General features: G+C 38.5%; 1 long non-coding RNA gene across 2 annotated transcripts; it reads right to left on the bottom strand.

Annotated features, from left to right (window-relative positions):
* Positions 1–457: 457 nt before the first annotated feature.
* LOC110915067 lies at positions 458–12,855 on the bottom strand. Of its 2 annotated transcripts, XR_002578734.2 has the most exons (3): positions 12,547–12,855; positions 10,614–10,732; positions 458–610 (listed from the first exon to the last, which is right to left on the bottom strand). It is a non-coding gene; the product is annotated as an uncharacterized LOC110915067 (long non-coding RNA). The 2 variants fall into 2 exon arrangements; XR_002578733.2 differs by lacking the exon at positions 458–610 and having other exon boundaries at positions 10,453–10,732.
* Between the last annotated feature and the right edge of the window lie 1,796 nt (positions 12,856–14,651).

Below are 14,651 nucleotides of genomic sequence, written 5' to 3'. Positions count from 1 at the left end.
GTTCTCTAAGTTTTCACAACTCGGGGGAGTTTTCCCTGATCTTGATCCTCTATATATATATATATATATATCAACTAGACCGGGTCTTTAGATCTGCATTATGAAACTGATTATAAATTTTTTTCTTAACATTTTGTTACACCCAATGATCTTATTTTGGTTATTCAATATCACAACAATACCGAACAAAATGGTGGCTGAAAAAAACTATACATACCACTCCATAAATGAAAAAAAAAAAAACAATATTGTTCAAAGGAGAGCAAAACATATCTATGCAACAGGTCAAAGGTAGAGATGGGAAAATGATTACAAAATCTATATTGTTCAAAATTTATCTAATATTTGAATAAAATGGGCTTAGGAGGTTGTATGCATTAATAATACGCATTGGATGACTTTCGACTTCCTTTGTAGTTAGTAAACCTGTTTGACGTTGTTTTAGAGATAAATTGACCAATGCATAAGTAAATAATTAGGAATTGCCAGGTCGGCTAAAAAGACATGGTAATAGATATATGTATATCGTCTTCAATGCAGCCTTGGTAAAATGTGATCCTTCCCGAGGTTTATGAATGATAAAAGATGCCATAAGAGCTGCCCTTTTGGTCTGTCGACAATAATCAGATCGACATTACATGCCATTTTTATCATACAAAATTATATATATATATATATATATATATATATATATATATATTGTTCCCATCAAGTCTAACCAACTCTTATGCTGTGTTCCAGAGATCCACTTAACAGGGGGAGGGGAGGGGAGGGAAAATGGGGTTTTTTTTGCCTGATAATAGTCTTTCCAATTTGGAAAGACATGGAGGGGAGGGGAGGGATGGGGCATAGTTATCGATAGCGAATAGCGACAAATAGCGACAACGTACCTATATGCTACGTCGCGATAGCGATGAAATAGCGCCCGCTATTTCGTGTTTAGCGATAAGATAGTTAAAAATTTAAGAAATAAAAATAGCTATCTATATAAATTTTTTATATATATAATGTTTATTTTATACCTTTTTATGTATAAAAATATAAGTTTAAGGACCAAATGTAAGCTAGTGAAAATAGTGGGGGTTAAATGTTAAGATACACAAACCAATTTTACACTTTTTGTGTAAATTTTAGAAGTTTTAGGGAATAAATATAACTTAATGAAAGATAGAAGGGTTAAAAGTTAAAATCCATAATCTTATTAAACCCTAAAAAAGGCTCCAACCTAATAAAAACGCAGCCGCTCGTGTTCATCTTCTTCTTCTTCCTGCTTTCCAGCAGAAATCATCACCGGAATCAGAAGCAGAAATCTTAAAGCCTCAAACACGCTAGAAACCCAGCCGCTCTCTTCTTCATCTTCTTCTTCCTGCTTTCCAGCAGAAAGCATTACCGGAATCGGAATTTTTCGCCGGAAATCGCCGCCGGAGTCGCTATTTGCTCGCTATATGGTCGATATGCACCTTGTAGCGGAGGTTGGCCGCCACGCCACGCTATTCGCTATAGCGTCCGCAACGGTCGCTATTGATAACTATGGGATGGGGAGGGATTTTTAACTCGGGAACACACCCTTAACTCAATCTTCACCACTGGATTTGGCTGAGATTAAATCTCAGCCACTTAAACTCCCAAAAATAACGGTTGTAGTAGCAGTTCAGGGCAGTTCCTTACGGTTTCCCTCACTTGGTGGTTACCTCCGCCTTTCCTTGCCCATTATCTCCACAACAACTCAACCTCCTTCAATTCGCCGTTGGTTGTCTTAGGTCTCCTCCTCATCCGTTACCCCAACCCACAACGTACTTCCCCAAATCAAAACGCAAAAGTGGAGATCTTCCCCCTCAGACGCGGTATGCACCTCCTCACCCGTCGGTACAATCAACGACGTTTTAAAAGTTCAAGACGTGATTTCAAAAACAGATGAAGGTCTCTTAGTCTTCATCTCCCGTTCCATCTTTTCTGAATCCCTCTCCTCTTAATCACTTGAAGGTAATTTTTTCTGTTCTAATCCTTCCAGCCCTAAATCAAATTTGCCCTAATTCTGCCCAAATCTTTTCTATTAATTTGCTCAATACACATTCATGGATGTGTAGATTTCCATATCTGCCTTTGTGCCAAAGTCAAGTATGTTGAAAGTGTAAATGTATACTCATTATTTTGAACTTTATATCTTTTGGTGTTATTTAATCGTTCGATCCACAAACTGTAATAAGTTTTTTGGTTAGGATGATGAAGAAAAATAATTGGGCACTACAAGAACAGGCGCTTCTTAAAATGCTACAGGCTCTAAGAGAAGCCGGGATGCTGAACTGTTAGATATTTTAGTGTAATCGGGATTGACTTGGTGATCAAAGCGAATAATAATACACATCAAGCAAGTTAGGAGGTGCGGGAGTGCACGCTTGTTTGAGTTATTATTATTCGAGGTGTACGGGCGGAGCCCGTACTCTACGGGGGTTCCAAGGGGGCAGCGCCCCCTTGGCGGGGGTCCGGGGGCAGCGCCCCTGGGAGCAGGGTCCAAGGGGCGGCAGCCCCTGGCGGGGTCCAAGGGGCAGAGCCCCTGGCTGGGGTCGAGCTAAGTTTTGGTAAATTGCTTTATAGAAAATGCCTTAGAAAATAAAATTTATGAAAATTTATGATAAATTTTCAGACAAAATTTCAAGGCAGTTTTTTAATGCAATTTACTAAAATTCGAAAATAACTGCCAGAGGCAGTTATCTGCAAGAAACCCTAAAATTCGTTTCTAAGTTTTGGTCACAATTCTCTGGTTCATCAATTTCACTCAAAAACACATACTCAGGTTCAATTCTCGAAATCAGAGTTGTATCCGATTAAATTATTCGGGTGAACCACCGAAATAATTTGATCTGAGAGTGATTACACGCCTCTCTGATCGTCCGGAAAACCGAAATTCCCCAACAGAGATCAAATTATTTTCTGTGAAGATGGCAAGCGGATCGATGAAGGATATGATAATCAAGGAGAACAAACTGGAGAAGTTCGAAGGTGTGGACTTCCGAAGATGGCAGAAGAAGATGCATTTTCTTCTGAGTTCGTTGAAGGTTGTGTACGTGTTGACTACTCCAATCCCGGAAATACAAGAGGAGGGAAATCTGGAGCAAATCAGGAAGAGGTCGAAGTGGGAGAACGACAATTATATCTGTCTTGGCCACATCCTGAACGGTATGTCTGATCCCTTATTTGATGTTTATCAAAATGTTGAAACTGCAAAGATACTGTGGGACACGTTGGAAGCCAAATACATGGCAGAAGATTCTTCTAGTAAGAAGTTTCTTGTCAGTAATTTCAATAATTACAAAATGGTTGATGAACGGCCTGTGATGGAACAATATCATGAATTGCTACGAATTCTGGGGCAGTTTGCCCAACATGATATGAAGATGGATGAATCCATCTCTGTTTCGAGTATCATTGACAAGTTACCTCCTTCCTGGAGAGATGTTAAACATAATCTGAAACATCAGAAAGGAGAGTTAACTTTGGTTGAACTTGGAAGCCACTTCAGAATTGAAGAAGGCTTGAGAGCACAGGAAAATGTGTTGGTCAATGATGAAAAGAAACGGGCTGGATCAAGTTCTGTGAATATGGTTGAGACAGGTGAATCATCGAAAGGAAACAGTAAGTTCAAAGGGAAACGCAAGTTTCAAGGAAACAACAATTCGGGTTCAAACAAAAAGCCGAATTACCCTTGCTGGAAATGTGGTAAGGTGGGTCACTTTAAGAAGGACTGTAAGTTGATGAAGAAAAACAAGAAGTCTGGTTCAAAGGACAAGCAAGAGGCTGGTTCTAGCGGGTCCAAGGACCCGGGCAAGCAAGGTCAGAATTTAGTACAATTTAATAATTCGGTTCAGAATTATGTGTCACTAATTTCTGAGGCATTTTATGTGCAGGATGATGACATTGCTTGGTGGGTTGATTCGGGTGCAACAAGTCATGTATGCAAGGATCTTCGTTGGTTTAAAGACTTTCAACCAATCGAAGACGGGTCTATCATAAAGATGGGGAATGTTGCAACTGAACCAATCAAGGGAATAGGAACTGTTAATCTTGTGTTTACTTCTGGGAAAACTTTACTTTTGAACAATGTTTTGTATGCGCCCGGGATTCGAAAGAATCTGTTAAGTGGCATTGTGTTGAATAATTGTGGGTACAAACAAGTATTGGAAAGTGACAAGTATATCTTGTCAAGACATGGTACCTTTGTTGGTTTTGGTTATCTATGTAATGGTATGTTTATGTTTATGTTAAATGTTGATGTCTCGTTTATGAATGAATCTGTTTGTGTTGCTTCAACTAGTAATGTTAATGATGTACCTTCAACTAGTAATGCAAACTGCATAGCTTCAACTAGTAGACACAACTTGACTGAATCGGAATTATGGCATGCTAGACTAGGACATGTACATTATAAAAGAGTTAAAGAAATGTCTAAAATGAGTTTAATTCCGCCTATTAACATAAACAATGACAAATGCCATGTTTGCAAGTTGAATAAGATAACCAAAAAGCCTTTCATGCAACATGTTCATAGGGAAACTAACGTGTCAGATTTGATACATAGTGATCTATGTGATTTTCATGCTACACCATCTCTAGGTAATAAAAAATATGTAGTAACTTTTATAGATGATGCTACTAGATTTTGTTACGTTTATTTGTTGCATGCTAAGGATGAAGCTCTTGAAAAGTTTAAGATCTATAAACAAGAAGTAGAGCTTCATCGGAGTGGGTTGATCAAAACCCTACATACGGACAGAGGTGGTGAGTACTTTGATCCGGTGTATTTCCAATCTACTGGAATAATACACCATACCACAGCTCCCTACACACCGGAACAAAATGGTGTGGCGGAAAGGAAAAATAGGACTTTAAAGGAAATGGTCAATACCATGTTGTCCTATTCAGGCCTAAGTGAGGGCTTTTGGGGTGAGGCTATGTTGACAGCCTGCTATTTACTAAATAGGGTTCCAAATAAAAGGAACAAGACTACCCCTTATGAGCTTTGGTGTAGAAAACCACCTGAGCTGCATAAGCTGAGAGTTTGGGGATGTAGAGCCGTGGTGAGGCTCACTGATCCTAAGATAAGGAACATAGGGGAAAGAGGTATTGACTGCATTTTCGTTGGGTATGCGGAGCATTCATTTGCTCACAGGTTCTATGTTATAGAACCAAATGACTACGTGTCAGTGCATACGGTTATTGAGGCAAGAACTGCAGAGTATGATGAGAATAGATTCTCTTCAATGCCTAGACCTAGAGACATGGTTCCAAGCTCTAGTAACTCTCACATGGCTGATCAAGTGATTGATACTCCTCCGGAACTTAGGAGGAGTGGTAGAGCAAGAAAAGCTAAATCATTTGGTGATGATTTTCAGCTATATTTGGTGGAAGGATCTAGAGATGAAATTAAAATTCAATATCAATATTGCTTCAATATTGAGGAAGATCCTAAAACCTATAGTGAAGCCATGGCATCTCGAGATGTAGCTTTCTGGAAAGAAGCTATAAATGATGAGATGGACTCTATTATGCAGAATAACACTTGGAAACTGTCTGATCTGCCCCCTGGGTGTAAACCACTTGGTTGTAAATGGATCTTCAAGAAGAAGATGAAAGTAGATGGTTCAATTGAAAAGTTTAAAGCCCGATTGGTTATCCAAGGCTTTAGACAAAAGGAAGGAATTGACTACTTTGATACATATGCTCCTGTAGCAAGAATATCCACTATTAGATTGTTGGTTGCCTTGGCTGCAATACACAATCTTGTAATTCACCAAATGGATGTGAAAACTGCTTTCCTGAATGGTGATTTGGATGAGGAGATATATATGAAACAACCAGAGGGTTTTGTTATGCCTGGCAATGAGCATAAGGTGTGTAAGCTAGTTAAGTCATTATATGGCTTAAAGCAAGCACCAAAACAGTGGCATCAAAAGTTTGATGAAGTGGTTTTGTCTAATGGTTTTGTATTAAACCAAGCAGACAAGTGTGTATATAGCAAATTTGATGATTCTAGGAAAGGAGTCATAATTTGTCTATATGTAGATGACATGTTGATCTTCGGTACTGACCAGGATCAAGTTGATAAAACAAAGAAATTCTTGTCATCTTGTTTTGATATGAAAGACTTGGGGGAGGCGGAAGTGATCCTTGGTATAAGGATCAAACGGGAGAACAATGGCATATCTATCTCTCAATCTCATTATATTGAGAAGATATTGAAAAAGTTTAATTTTCATGATAGTTCTCCGGTTAGCACTCCAATGGATCCTGCTTTTAAGCTCTCACCTAATGAAGGTGTAGCTGTAAGCCAACTTGAATATTCAAGGGCCATTGGATCCCTCATGTATGCCATGATTAGCACTAGACCGGATATAGCATATGCTGTTGGAAAGCTTAGTAGGTATACTAGCAATCCAGGTGCAAGTCATTGGCAAGCAATGAATCGAGTATTTAGGTACTTGAAAGGAACCATGAAATATGGTTTGACCTATACTGGATTTCCTTCGGTTTTAGAAGGTTATTCGGATGCAAGCTGGATTAAAAATAAGGAAGATCATTCTTCCACGAGTGGATGGACCTTTCTGCTCGGAGGAGGTGCCATATCTTGGGCATCTAAGAAACAGACTTGCATAACTGATTCGACAATGGAGTCTGAGTTTGTAGCATTGGCCGCAGCTGGCAAAGAAGCTGAGTGGCTAAGAAACTTGATTTATGAGATTCCATTGTGGCCCAAACCTATATCACCAATATCTATTAGATGTGATAGTGCTGCTACCTTGGCTAAGGCATATAGCCAAGTGTATAATGGGAAGTCTAGACACTTAGGTGTTAGACACAGCATGATTCGTGAGCTCATCACGCAAGGGGTGATATCGGTGGAGTTTGTGAGAACTCAACAGAATTTAGCCGACCACTTAACCAAAGAGTTATGTAGAGATCTTGTGCACAAGGCGGCTGTAGGGATGGGATTAAAGTCCACCTGAGATTTCTCGTGTTAAGATACCCAATTCCCACCTAATATGACGTTAGGTGCTGAATTCAATGTGGAAAGCTTAACATCTAGAAATTGGAACACATCAGTAGCATCATCCCAAGGTATGTGTTCAGACCTGCAAGTTAAAGGAGGTTGAAGGTCTTCTTCTTAATAGTTCTTTGAAAAATTGCATATGCAGGTGCAAGAATAAAGAGCTACCTATATGAGCATGAAGTTTAGCCGCTTCAAGAAGCTAGGACTTGGCTTTGATATGTTCATTGAAGGATGGGACACAGGCTAGTAAAAATAGTGTCAAGAAAGAACATTAGAGTATGTAAACTTGTGTGTATATTATCTTCATGTATTCACTGAATAGAAAGGGTTCAATCCTTAGCGACACCCCTATATTCGAATATTTGGAATGTGTAATATACTAATGTGAAATTCAATCGTCGCGATATTTCATTTATGCATAAGTTTGATTGTTGTGAATTTGTTTAAGTTAATCAAGGATTACGCTAAAATGGGGGAGGAATGTTAGATATTTTAGTGTAATCGGGATTGACTTGGTGATCAAAGCGAATAATAATACACATCAAGCAAGTTAGGAGGTGCGGGAGTGCACGCTTGTTTGAGTTATTATTATTCGAGGTGTACGGGCGGAGCCCGTACTCTACGGGGGTTCCAAGGGGGCAGCGCCCCCTTGGCGGGGGTCCGGGGGCAGCGCCCCTGGGAGCAGGGTCCAAGGGGCGGCAGCCCCTGGCGGGGTCCAAGGGGCAGAGCCCCTGGCGGGGTTCAAGGCAGTTTTTAATGCAATTTACTAAAATTCGAAAATAACTGCCAGAGGCAGTTATCTGCAAGAAACCCTAAAATTCGTTTCTAAGTTTTGGTCACAATTCTCTGGTTCATCAATTTCACTCAAAAACACATACTCAGGTTCAATTCTCGAAATCAGAGTTGTATCCGATTAAATTATTCGGGTGAACCACCGAAATAATTTGATCTGAGAGTGATTACACGCCTCTCTGATCGTCCGAAAACCGAAATTCCCCAACATGAACTTCATACAACCTGAGCTACAAAGCCGGGCTGCTGGATAATGTTAATAATCTTGACAAGAAGCAGAGTACTACAATGGACAAGAAGACTCTAGATCGTAGCTTAAACAAACTTCAACAAGACGGACATTGCAAATGCATTTATTTTGGAGTCCCGTCTCTTGCTAATATTAGCCGAAAACGTACAGTTGAAGTAATTCTACACCCATCTGTATATGACGCAGAAGACCTCTCAAATCGGGTTCATGACAGACTCAGGTAATTTGAAAAACAACTGCGTGTTCAATCTTCTTTAAAACACAAAGTTGGAAAATGTAACAAATATATTCCCCGTGGAGAGAATTAACACAGGGTCGAGAATAGATTATTCTCAAGCCGAGACGTGTGAAGCAACGGTTTTGTATTGGCAAAAATGGTTTGTGCGAAGTTGCTTCATGTGTTTCTATGGGGTTATCTCACTGGTTTACCCAGTTGGGATGATGCAATAAAAGACGGATATGAACAGAAGAATGTACATAGTAGTTGTAAATTATTTGAAATAGGTGAAGAAGCCGTTAAGGCTATGCCACTTGAGTTGTTCCTGCAGGTTGCGGGTTCCAGTTTACCGCTTGAGTCTTTGGTTGAGAAATGCAGGAAGGGTTTACGCCTTTCGGATCTTCCTGTAGATGATGAGTACAGGTGTCTCATGGATACTCGAGCAACTGGACGCATATTGATATCTTAAGATGTCTCAAGGTATTAATTACTCTGAAATTTATTTGGGCAAGTTTCATTATATATACTAAAATTCTATAAGTATGCTATTTTTGTCGCATTAACCAACTTTAGCCACTCAACTTTAATAATGACATGTTTAACCCCTCAACTTTAATAATGACATGCTTAGCCCCTTAACTATTCGGAGCCGAGGGTCTCTTCGGAAGCAGCCTCTTTATTATCCTTAGGGATAGAGGTAAGGTTTGCCTAGATCCCACCCTTCCCAGATCCTTCCACTAGCTTTGCTATCTGGGGGATTTACTGGGTATGTTGTTGTTGTTGTAATACAGATCCGTTTCGGTTCTGGGCTTGAGTTTCGGTTCTTCAACCAACAAAACTTGTTTACATAACCAAACAAGGCATGCATTAAAGGGTTCTTTTGTGATTCTTGGGTCGTGTCCCTCATGTTCGTTCATAACTGTTTGTTTGTTTATTGTCTTATGTTTCTCAAAAGTTAATGATTAAGATAATTTTTTAGGACTCGGATTTGGTTTGTACTCATCCTATGTTTGGGCTAGAAAGCGGGATATACGAGTGGAAATATCTAAACTTTATATATGAAATGGTTAGAGTAAAGGATCGTAAGATTTTTGAAACTGAGGTTAAACATAACATACATTGTCATTTTGTTTTCATGAGTTTACATCACACTTTCTTATTATGAATTCCCAAATTTAGGGGTGCAAAATGACTTGAGAAGAGCATGAGTTCTCTAACTCCACTTTCTTGCAGAAGCGCCGTGGTATGATCAATCTTGATATATAATTTCAATACATCACATATATATATTTTTTTGTATAAATGTCAAAATAGTTGACTCAAGATGGCCACATAAATAAAGAAAGTGTCGTGAGTTATAGTTTGGTTCTCTATAACGGGCTCACGGGATGATGTTCATACACAACAGGATTGCAAACAGTAGTTATTAAGCATTGTAGTATATCTCGTGTTTATTTACGAGACTGACATGATACGCGGATGGAACAGATGAAGAATTTAGAAAGCACAATCGAGAGAGTGAAGGGGTCGCTAGAAGTAAGGATGAGAAAGGAAGACGGACACAGGTGAGAGCAATGGGTTTAGAGGGTTGTAATTGTAAGCTATAACATTCTGCTTTATATATTTGATCAAGTTAACGGTTGATTGCAACCTTCGTAAAACAAATAGTTCATAAACATTTATACCTTTTTCTCTCTCCTTTTGTGTACACTCATTGCCAGTACATTTAAAACCAAACCCCACCCCACCTTAGTTAAATGTCTTAATATCATATTCTTTTCATTTAAAAAGCAAGTAAGTGTAGTTATGAGATTATGACAATGAACAACCTGTCCAACGGACGGGTATTAAACCAGTAATTACGTATAGATCTGCCAGACTGTTGACACTGATCTCACATGAAATACTAATGCATGTACGTACATATATACCTTCTAAAACCAGTCGAGCTTATTTAATGGTCATAGAAATCTGACCATGGTACTACTATGTCTGATATTAATTAATCTATGAAGAAGTTGTAGTAGTAGATCATCAGGTAGATACCAAGACAGGAGTAAATTGTCTTTACTACTTACTAGATAATATATAGAAGTAACATCAGGAACCATCATTCCCCCCTACAAAGAAATTGATATGCTATCTATCTAGACACTGGTATAACATAACTTTATTTCATCATCTTTAGAACTAAACAGATACAAATGACCACAAACAACATTATAATAAACCAAGCTAACAATCGTCAAACGAAAGTAACTCAACAAAAGAAATTACATATATTGACCACTCACTGGTAAAAGACCAACCTCGTTAAATCCAAAGATAAAGCCCCACTGTTGATAGCATCTTTAAAGTCTTCAGTCCGGTCTCTAACCTTAGCCATGCCTAATTAACATCCACCAGTGATCAACTTACTGTATATTTTCTGAAAAAGGAATGGCGCTAGAACAAGTATTAGTCTTTTTATGGTCACAGCTAATAATAGGCAACAGCGTAAAATATTGAGCACAGTATCAGCTAAGCGAACTACGAATTGGAGGCCCTTTTGCAATATTATCCTATATTTAGCAACAAAACCCTCTTCCTTTATCTGGGCTTGGAACCGGCAATTATAAACTAAAAAGTTTATAGTTGGCGAAGTTTAAAATTTTACATTTTTTTTCGAAAGGTGCATTACTCTTTGACGATACCCACTCGCTAGTACATGCTATTCGGCTAAGCTTTTTTCTAGACTTAATCATAATAGCACTAGCGTTTGTATTTATACAACAGAACACACTTGTATTAGTTTGCAAAATTTGTTTGATTCAATAAGAAAACTCAAACAAAGTTAGAGCGACCATTACTCAGCTTGTGAATTTACATTTACACAATTTTGTGTGCCACCTAGCTCGAGTCTGATCCATTTACACAATTGAATTGTAAGATGTTAAAACTCTGCTTCTAGTTCCTTGCTGAAAGTGTTTTATTATTTTTTCGATTTATCGTGATACGTACCTGCAGGCCACAACCATACCACAACTCCCATCCATGCAACCCACCTTTTAGTCATGAAGTCCACGTTCAAGCTTGTCTTTTGATTCTTAGTTTTGTAGTTCATTTAAGGTTTTTTCTGATTGGTTACTAATTAGTTAATTAATTAGTGGGTCATGACTTCAACATCTTTAGTGGGTAGTTATATTTGTAAGGCTATTTAAAGCCATTCAAAGTTTATTTTAGTAGAAATGAATTAAGCAAAAATTGAAGTTTCTTCTTTATCTTGTGTTCTTGGAGCTTGACCCCCTCTAAGGGTTATTTATCTTGGGAGATTGACCATCTCGAATCGGTCCCTATCATTTGGTGCTTTCATTGATGTTGGTGGTATTGACGGTTCTTGGCATGGAAGTGACGGTGGTGGTACGGGACTAAGCGGTGGTGGTCGGAAACGATGAAGCATTGCAATAGTGAAAGACTTCCATGTAAGGCGTTCCGGTCCTCGATACCATGAATTGAACCAAGAAAAAGGTTCATCGTCAAACGAGTCAACAACATAAGGAAACCGTTCTTCCTCATAAATTGCATAAAAGGAAAAGAACCGTTCAGCATCACAAATCCACCGGGCAGGATTGTAACCGGTGAAGCGAGATAGATACGTGGCGTCCTCGAGTTCTTCCAAAGCCATGGAGGCTAAGGCTCAATGAAAGCACCAATTGATAGGTTTACGGAGAAAACCTACAAACTCCCAAGATTTCAAGAGAAGGAGAGAGACATGAAACTAAATTTTCATTCAATAATATTCTGCTTCTTTTCATTAACTCCAAATGATTCTTAAATACAAGAATTGTAAACTAACTAAATAAACGTGCAAGAGAACATGGAATTATGGAATGCATGAAACAACTAAAAGTGTGGAAAATAATAAACTAAAACAAGGCAATTTAGAGATGTGGGTTTCAACGTGGAACATGGGACCATAACGTGGGTTCGAGTCGTATCATATCGTTTCCATTAAGAATCGAGACAAATATCATCGAGTGCCGAAGCCTGGAATCATTAACACCTTTAAGCATTACATATTGATAAGGTTATTATGTATCTAAAATAAGCAAACAAGCCCTAAAGGCCTAAACAACAAAGTTAAATCAGAAATTAAGCCCTAAACAACCAGCAAATAATGAAAGAATAAGCCCTAAACAAACAACTAATTCAAATCTGCAAATACACTTTAAACAACAAATGAAATGAGGATTTTAATCTAACCTGATTGCCATAGTTCTAAGCCAGCCACAAGATTAACTGCCATTGTCGTCCGTCCGTCTTTCAATTTCCAAATCACAAAACTGATTTTAGTTTATGTTTGAGGGTTTGAGCAATGAGATTGAGATGATGAGTATGTAAAAAAACTAAAAATAGCCCCTGTGTTCTTCAATTGAGATAGAGATGCGATGATTCTGAAATCCTTAAGTGACTACTCAACCACATATTACGTTTACGAGGGTTTCATTCATAGTTTCACGTTTCGTTTCGTTTCTGGGTGGTTTTAGCAGACACTAGACAAAACTTAGGGGGCGTTTGGTCACCGAATGTTTTGGATTTAGAATTTGTATAGAAATTAGAATTTGAAAGAATTGGATTTGGATTCCATTTGAAATTGGAATCTCAATTCTATTTTTGATACGTTTGATTGTCAAATGAATTGGAATCCATCACCCTGGCACCCACCACCCCCGGTACGGGTGGAAAGAGTACGGGTCGAAACGGTTCGCGTCGAAACAATTTGGGTAAACGGTACGGGTGAAACGGTTCGGATCAAAACGGTACAGGTCGAAACGTCAGAACGGTACGGGTCAAAATGGTTCGAGTCAAAACGGTTCAAGTCGAAACGGTACGGGTCGAAACCATTTGGGTCAAAACTGTACGGGTTGAAACAGTGCAGGTCGAAATGGTTCGGTCCGGGTCGTATGAAACGTTTCGAGTCGAAACGATACGGGTCTAAACGATTCAGATCGAAACGGTTCGAGTCGAAATGGTACAGGTCGAAACGGTTCGTGTTGAATGAAATGGTTCGAGTCGAAACGGTTCGTGTTGAATGAAATGGTTCGAGTCGAAACGGTACGGGTCGTAACGGTTCGGATCGAAACGACTCGGATTGAAACGGTACGGGTCGAAACGATCGAAGACTCCAATGAATTTACTAAAATTCTTTCACTTACATACAGGATGGATTTTGAATTCCTTTAGTTAAAGGAATTTGAAAGAATTCATGTCAAATTCTAATTCCAATTCCATTATGAATCAAACACATAGAAATTGGAATTGGAATTGAGATTCCAATTCCATCAAATTTTGTGAACCAAACATCTAAAGAAAAGGAATTGAAATTCCAATTCCCTTAAATTCCATTGAATTACTGCGAACCAAAATTTTTTTGCAAGAAACCACCCAGAAATGAAAACTTATCATAAATTTGAAGGATTGGGCCTTTCAATTTTGGGCCAGTATAAAGAAAACTTTATCATAAATTTGGATGCCTTTCCACTAGTGTCTAGAGTCTTAAGCCCATTGGGCCGGCCCTTCACGATATATAAATTTGGCAAGTAAATATTTACAGAAACAAAACTTCCAAAATGGGGCTATCTTGGTAAGAAGAAGGTATTCTTTATAAATCAGAAAAGAAACCAGAGTTATTGTATTATTAATATATCTGGCCAAAGAAAACCGAGTAGCATAAACAGCACATATCAAGATCTTAATTGAAGAAAAGTAATACTAGTATATAATACTAAGAATTAGGAATTCATGATAAAGTTATAGAAATTCAAATTCCATAATTTCTGGTTGTGAATATCATTAGACATATGTTTCTGACAGAATGGTTAATAATTATATAATTAGGGCAAGACAAAAAACCAGAGCAAATCCCACACATTATGAGCAAGGATGACAGCTAGAATCCAAAGAGGACAAATTCTTGGCTTTCAAAATCCAGACTCTATGAACTTATCGTGTCTTCACAGATCGGGTTAACCCGTTATGCCAGCCCTAATGTCGTATTAGGACTAGATTAAATGGTCAGTTCGATGGGTTTTAAGAGGTTGTCTAGTGACAGTTAGCAACGCTTGTTGGCGCCAAATTCATAACCGCCGATAACTGTCGTCATTCTATGTTTGTATGTAAACAAATCTACGGATCTTCTTTTATCACCAAGATTTCCACAATCTGTTTTGTTTATTGTTATCCATATTGTTGTCAATTTCGATTTTGTTGTGTTGTTGATCCCAAGAGGTTTCAGCTATACGTGCATCACTTTCATCAATCTATCAAACACCGTCTCTGTGTCATTCCATTAATCCGGTACCTTTGAG

This window comes from Helianthus annuus, chromosome 16, assembly GCF_002127325.2.
Source record: "Helianthus annuus cultivar XRQ/B chromosome 16, HanXRQr2.0-SUNRISE, whole genome shotgun sequence".
Lineage (NCBI taxonomy): Eukaryota > Viridiplantae > Streptophyta > Magnoliopsida > Asterales > Asteraceae > Helianthus > Helianthus annuus.
The sequence above is the reverse complement of the archived record's forward strand: the minus strand, read 5'-3'. Positions and strand labels throughout refer to the sequence as shown.